The sequence below is a fragment of the Gymnodraco acuticeps genome, unplaced genomic scaffold, assembly GCF_902827175.1.
Source record: "Gymnodraco acuticeps unplaced genomic scaffold, fGymAcu1.1, whole genome shotgun sequence".
In the NCBI taxonomy this organism is placed as follows: Eukaryota; Metazoa; Chordata; class Actinopteri; order Perciformes; family Bathydraconidae; genus Gymnodraco; species Gymnodraco acuticeps.
Genome location: NW_022991760.1, coordinates 1,860,050 through 1,867,871, shown reverse-complemented (window position 1 = coordinate 1,867,871; position 7,822 = coordinate 1,860,050).

Sequence of the window (7,822 nt, the reverse complement as noted above, 5' to 3'; positions counted from 1 at the left end):
GTTGCAAACCATACCTGAAACTTCTCTTTGTTCAAATGGGACTTGGCCCCCCGTTTGTCAAATTCAATAAAGCCCTCAGTGTAAGCACATGGCCTTGGTTTGAGTGGCTATTTCTTTAAAAGAAACTTTGAACCGTAGATCCTTATCCTGAAGGCGCATTACAGTTATTCATATGAAAATGCAGGAAATGCTCACCCTACCTACGCCATGTATTTTGAAGAAGAAAAGGTTATTCAGAGACTAAAAACCAACCTGTTTCAAATGTACCTTACCTTAACAGTAATGATAATAATAGTAATAATACTTTCGCATTTATGTATGTAGCACAAAAAAATGTACTTGCAAAATTCTTGCAGTTCTGAGTTTGTATTTTAATTGTCGATTGCACTTGTATTGGGGTTGGGGTGTCCGGTGCCTTGCTCAAGGGGCACCACGGAAGGGCCCAGGAGGTGAACTGGGACCTCTCCAAGTAGTAGTCCACACTCCATATTTTAGGTGTAGTCTTGTACTTGAACCGGCGACCCTACGATCCCCAGTGCAAGCCCCTAACTGAGCCATTTCATTTTGATTAACTACATAATCTAAGCCAAGCAAGTCCTCACAACTGTAGGTAAATCTAATACATTAAAAGGGTTAAAAAAACGGAAGGATGCGAAAAATAATAATTCTCAATTTAACTCAAAGTATTTAGACAACTGAATAATAGTTTCGGAACATGGTGATTCTTTTTCAGGTCGGTCCAGATTCTGTAGTTCTGTGGTGTAGCTCTCTTCACAACACAGACACAGGTCGGTTCTTTGAAACGGGTTTATTCTTGGAAATATAATCTTAAATTTGGGGAAGGCCATTTTCTGTTCCAGCATGACTGTGCCCCACAAAGCAAGGTCCATAAAGGCCTGGTTGGATGAGTTTGGTGTGGAAGAAGTTGACTGGCCCGCTCAAATGTTTTATTTAAACGTAATATTATTGCTTTCCACTAACCTAATACAATGATGTGTAATGTGTTGACATAATACATTAAATTCAAGTCAACATTTCATTTTTTCAGTTTACTTTCTGGTTTGTGTGCAGTCGCAGATAGCTGATTTGAGTCCAGCTTCCATCTTGAGGTAGTAACATTAATATGTAACACTTACTTAGAACATAATGTAATTATATTAAAGGGCCCATGTCATGCTTTTCTGGTTATTACCCATCCCCTTGTGTGTTATGAAGGTTTTTATGCACGTAAACGGTCTGCAGAGTCAAAACCCCTCAAAGTACACCCTGTAGCGAGTAAAACTCTAACACAGAAAAGACCTTTCTATGCTGCCCCAAAACGCCTCGTTGGAGATTTCTGGGTACTGTGACGTGTGAACACCCAGAGGCCACACCCTCTGCCAGCAGAACATATACTGTTGGAAGCTCAGGTTCAGTTCATAACTGTATCCAGTCATGCCAACAAGGGTCTGTGTCCTGTATTGTGAGGGGAAATCTTCAATGCATGCCTTACCGAGGGCAGAACCACGACGAAGTCAGTGGTTGAAATTTATTTTTAACTCTGTTCCTTCAGATGTTCGAGTCGGTATTGTACTGTGTGCGCGGCATTTCACGAAACAAAGCTTCACAAAGCTTTCAGCCATTAATGCCGGATATGCACAGCGTAGGACACTGAAGAACGATGCTGTTCCTACTTTGTTTGGACCAGCGGGAGATTCGGGTAAACAACCTGTAAGTATTCATTGTTGTTTGTGTATTTATGATGTTTAAAACAAACAAGGTATCTACCACGACTGTTTAAATGCAGGGATGCAAACTCATCAGGTATGAAAAAGGTGACAAGGATCCGATCCCCCGACCCCACAGAATATCGGCTTTAAAATGAGGAATACCAGAGGATGTTAGCAGTCAGAACAACTAAAGCAGCCGTTAATAATAACAGAAACGTTAAAGAGTCACATCTAATAGAAATATATAAAAGCATTTATTTTAATTGTGTAGCAGTCAGTTTATCATTTTGGCAGCACTGTTGAGCATTTTGAAAATGTATTTTCATGCCTCTGTTCAAGGCTTAGTCTTTTTATCTGTATAGCCACTGGTGTAAAGTACAATTCATCAACTCAACAAGTACTATACTTGGGTACAATTTTGAGATACTTCAATGTTTTGCTACTTTGTTCTTCTTCTCCTCTACAGTTCAGAGGTACATGGTGTACTTTTCCTCCACTACAGATCAGAGGTACATGGTGTACTTTTCCTCCACTACATGTATTTAATCCCTTTAGTTACTCTACAGATGTGGATGAATGATGTGAAATATAATCAAGTGTTAAATCAGACTTTAGTTCCACCTGGAGTAAATTCACAAGCTACCCTGCGGTATACAAAGTCATTCAAACTAGCTGCACCTTTACCAGCTTTGAGAACACTTTAATGATCAATCATTATTAACATATCATATATATTATTCTGAAATGGACCAATCTGCACAATGACTACTTTTTCTGTTGCTACTTTCACTATATTTTGATGATAATACTTTTATACTTTCACTTGAGGAACATTTTGAATGCAGGACTTTTACTGTAACAGAGTATTCCTACACTCTGGTACTTCTACTTTAACTCAAGTACAAGATCTGAGTACTTCTACTTTTACTCAAGTACAAGATCTGAGTACTTCTACTTTTACTAAAGTACAAGATCTGAGTACTTCTACTTTTACTAAAGTACAAGATCTGTGTGCTTCTACTTTTACTCAAGTACAAGACCTGAGTACTTCTACTTTTACTCAAGTACAAGATCTGAGTACTTCTACTTTTAATATAGTACAAGATCTGAGTGCTTCTACTTTTACTCAAGTACAATATCTATACTTATACCACCTCTGTTTATAGCCTATGAAAAAAACTATTAGAAAACGAAGGCTAAAGCTAACGTTAGCAGATAGTGACAATGTATGCTAGTTAGCTAGCTCAACGATTCATTAAATAATATTGCGACAGAAAAACTTTTCAGTTCACATCACGCTCTGTCGCTCCGACAGGGAGCTGTGCTCTGAACACCTGAACGGCCTGTTCTAACAGCTGTTCACCAGCGGTCCAGTCTGTGCCACAGTGACTCCGAACCACACAGTTAATCAGTGGCGGCCGGCCCATAGGGGCACTAGGGGCGCCGCCCCACCTCTTCCCACATACAAAAAAATATATTAAAAAATATATTAAATTTTTTTTTTTTAAATTTAAAAAAATATATATTTTATATTTGTATTTTTAATGAACAAGGTAAATATCATACAATTGGTATCAGTAAAATGTATAATCTACAATAAAATCTCGTTTAAAATTGTGTTACGATGTCTAAAGTTACTGATAAGTCACATGTTTCCTGCCTGGCAGTGGCGGTTCTAGAACATTTTACATGGGGGGGCAAAGGGGAGGCAAGAGGTCATGCCAGGGTGGCATAGGAGGGCGGACAGTACGTAGTATTTTATACTGTATATAACCTATTTATTGTTAATTCATGCCCTAACACAAGTGTTCTTAATGCACAAGAGAAACAAGGTGTTCAGACAAACAATCGGGTGCCCTTTGAGTCCCCCAAGCTTACCTCAACCATTTTAAATGAAAGGAAACTACAAAATGTATTTTAAAGCAATGAATTAATGGAACAGGTTGTTTTGCATTACAATGTAAAATTAAATATATATTTTGTTTTTAAAAAAATTGGTTGTCTTAGACAGACATATTTGCATGTCCTCACTAAGCATTATTACATATTAATTTAATATTAAACAAATCAAAATGGCCAATTATCCCAAAATGTTGCTGCTAATATAATCATATGCTTATCAACTTTAACTGATCAAAAATCAATTCTGAAAAAATACTTGAATTATCTATGAAATTGCAATATTGTCCCTCAGTTTGTTTCAACCCCGTCACGCCATACCATTTACCCTCCTATTACATTACATTACATTGCATTTAGCTGACGCTTTTATCCAAAGCGACTTACAATAAGTACATTCGACCAGGAAGACACAACCTTGAAGAAAACAGAATCATATAAGTACATCAGGTTTCATAGAGCCAAACATTTCAAGTGCTACTCAACTGGCTTTAGGTAAGCCAGTCCTTTATTAGTATAAAAGTGCTTCGTTAATAGTTCTAACGCTCGAAGTGGAGTCGAAAGAGATGAGTTTTCAGTTTGCGCCGGAAGATGTGCAAGCTCTCTGCCGTCCTGATGCCAATGGGGAGCTCATTCCACCATCTTGGAGCCAGGACAGCAAACCCACGTGTTTTCGCCGATGGGAACTTGGGTCCCCCTCGCAGCGAGGGCGCAACGAGTCGTTTGGCTGATGCAGAGCGTAGTGCACGCGCTGGGGTGTACGGTTTAACCATGTCCTGGATGTAGGAAGGGCCAGATCCATTCGCAGCATGGTAAGCAAGTACCAGTGTCTTGAAGTGGATTCTAGCAGTTACCGGAAGCCAGTGAAGGGAGCGGAGGAGCGGAGTGGTGTGGGAGAATTTAGGAAGGTTGAAGACCAGACGAGCCGCTGCATTCTGGATGAGCTGCAGAGGTCGGATGGCACATGCAGGTAGACCAGCCAGGAGGGAGTTGCAGTAGTCTAGGCGTGAGATGACGAGAGCCTGGACCAGAACCTGAGTCGCTTTCTGAGTCAGCTGGGGACGTATCTTCCTGATGTTGTAAAGCGTGTATCTGCAGCAACGGGTTGTAGCAGCGATGTTTGCAGTGAAGGACAGGTTGTTATCTAGGGTCACACCCAGATTCCTTGCAGTCTGAGTCGGGGAAACAACTGAGGTGCCGATGTTGATTGTTAGGTCAAGAGTGGGACAATCTTTTCCCGGGAGGAAGAGCAGCTCAGTCTTGTCAAGGTTGAGCTTGAGGTGGTGAGCAGACATCCACTGAGAGATGTCAGCTAGACAAGCAGAGATGCGTGCAACGACCTGGGTCTCTGAGCGGGGAAAGGACAGAATTAATTAGGTGTCATCAGCGTAGCAGTGGTAAGAAAAACCATGCGGGCTAATGACTGATCCGAGCGAGTTTGTGTACAGGGAAAAGAGGAGGGGACCAAGAACAGAGCCCTGAGGGACCCCCGTAGTTAATTGACAAGGGTCGGACTCAAAATAATTATTAAAATAATGGATCAGTCCATGTGTGGATCAGTCCATGTGTGATCTGCATTGAGGGAATTACATCACAAAAGTGTTTCTTCTCTTACCTATATTTCAGTTTTTGTATTTTCAGATTAAGATTGACAAACTCAACATTTCAACTCTGTTATATGAATTAATAATAGTAAATAATTGTTTATTACAAAAATAAACAATAGTTTTGCAAAATATTACAATTTTGTAATGTCCTTGATTTCCATGTGTATCTTAGCTAAACAAGGTCTCATGTCTACTTTTTGTCAAAAACTTCAACCCTATTTTTTCAAGGAAATTCCTAGTAATTATTTATATTTTGTGCCTGAGGTGGGAAAATGTAAGTAGTCCACTACCAGATGTTATGAACAAACATTTCGGTTTCATTTTTCAAAGATATAAAGACCCAAAAGGCACCCGATTCAGAGAATACTCAGAATTCTGCATACTGTAAGTACTTAATTATAATTAAGTACACAAATGACATCACCCATCTCTTCAGAGAGCTACAGGTGACCTGTGCAGCAACACATTTCAATCAATATTTGTCAATACTAAGAGCTGCTAGATTGTGCTGCTGTAATGGAATATGTAAAGAGAATAAGAACATACCATGTGGTCCAGCTGGAGTTTCATCTGCCTCCTGATCCCTGCCTCTGGCCCTCTTTCTGATACTTCATCTTTATTCCTCACATACATTTCTTCTTCTTCACTAATGTCTTCATCTCCTCCTCTTCCTCCTGCTCTGACCATCCTGGTCTCTTCATCTCCTCCTCTTCCTCCTGCTCTGACCCTCCTGGTCTCTTCATCTCCTCCTCTTCCTCCTGCTCTGACTCTCCTGGTCCTTTCATCTCTCTTTTCCTCTTTCTGTTCGTCCTGATCACTTCTCATATGTCTTTGTGTTGTTGTTGAATCACTCCTATACTCTGGCCTGCAATAGTCTACTTGTGAAAAGCACTGGTAGAAATGCTTGTATAACTTTACACGTTAGAGCCATGTAGCCTAGCTAATATGTAGCATATCATAAATATAACATCAGAAAGTATTGATCAAGCGCACACAGGCAGCTGTGTTTAGATCCAGTTTTTACGGTAAAGGATGTATCCTGGTTTCATTGATCTGGCCTCATTGCTGTGATGTGTAGTTTACGTGGATTTAATAGTAGGCTACCGCATAGTTTAGCAAAGTGATCGATCTCCCAGCTAACGCTGTCTGCGTAGTATTTTGTAACGTAACGCCCCAAACAGCGCCCGTCTGTTAAACGCTATCGATTCAAACGGCAGCGTTTTATTAATATTTAGTTTCAAGCTCTCGTCTTTAGTAAAAACAAAACTAGTGGAAGGGAAATGCTCCCAGGGGAAGCTGATCCATAGGTGCTGGGACAGCTCGCTCCCTCTCTGCAGCTCTGTGAGCCGCGGTCTGTGTGAACGCCACTCCGCAGTTTAATGCAGGACCGTAGCTGCGTTTTTAACGGGCCTAAAATGATATTTAAAATGATTCCATTTTAACTAATGTAATGCTTGTTTTGTTGCTTGAGAAGCTTGTGGAAATAGTGTAGGTTTGTTTTAGTACAGTTTTAGGGAAACAAAAGTTAGGGGGGCATCTGGGGGGCAAGGCTCTACAGTGGGGGGGGGCAGCTGCCCCCCCTTGCCCCCCCGTAGATCCGCCCCTGCTGCCTGGCCTTGCCCGTGGCATTAGTTTATCATTACCGGCCACCGTGCAAGGAGCCCCCGAGCCAAACAGCAGCAACCAGCACGTTGCAAAAGTCTCAATAGTAAACTGTGCCGCCGAAACATAATTTCAGTCAATCAGCGCCGTCAAATATTTTGGTCACGAGGGCGCTCACGTTGGCGCCCACGTTGCTTATGTGCGTTGACGTGAGTTGTTTTTTAGACTCGTGAGTGACCAAGGTGTTGGATAAGTTGGATGAGAATGGCTTCGTGTGCAGGTGGAGTCGCCGGATCTCGGTCCCCGCCCAATTCCGTTCAAGAGCTAATCTCCAAATCCTTTCGAAAGGAGAAGTTTGGGAGATAAACTGTTGCTTAAAGACCTTGGACCGGACCAACCCGATTTGTATATATCGCAGCAAGCTCGTGAAAAAGACAAATCAACGAGGCTTCTCACGTAGCTGGTACACCAGAAAGGCATGGCTAGCTGGATGCAAACAGGTAAATGCTGTCTTTTGTTTCCCATGCTTGCTCTTCAAACAGCCGGGGACAGATACGATCTGTTCAGAAACTAGACAAAAGTTAAACAAGTACAAACCACAGACTGTCTGTGTCATGGAGAATACAGTCGCTGGTTTATTTATGTCTGTATAGGCCGTTGTTGTGAGTGTGGACGGTCGGAGCATATATAACGTTAGCTTAGCCAAGCTCCATTCAGAAAACAAGCATTCTAAAAGGTTTTTCGCCTGCCGAATGTCTTCAGACTTGTCAAAGCATTAATTCATGGTTTTTACTAACCGGTATCAGTATGTTGTTACGTCGGCATCATTTAGAAACGTGTATTACCATTTAATCACGGTAAAATATGTTCATTTTGTTGTAGTTGTAGCTCCTGAGCGCGTCTTGTTTGAATGATGCGAGTAAACACAGCTGGCAGCCGCGGTGAAACTCGAGCGACTAGCGCATCGCGTCCGGTCTGAACGCAGCATTAAAGCGAGCTCCACGC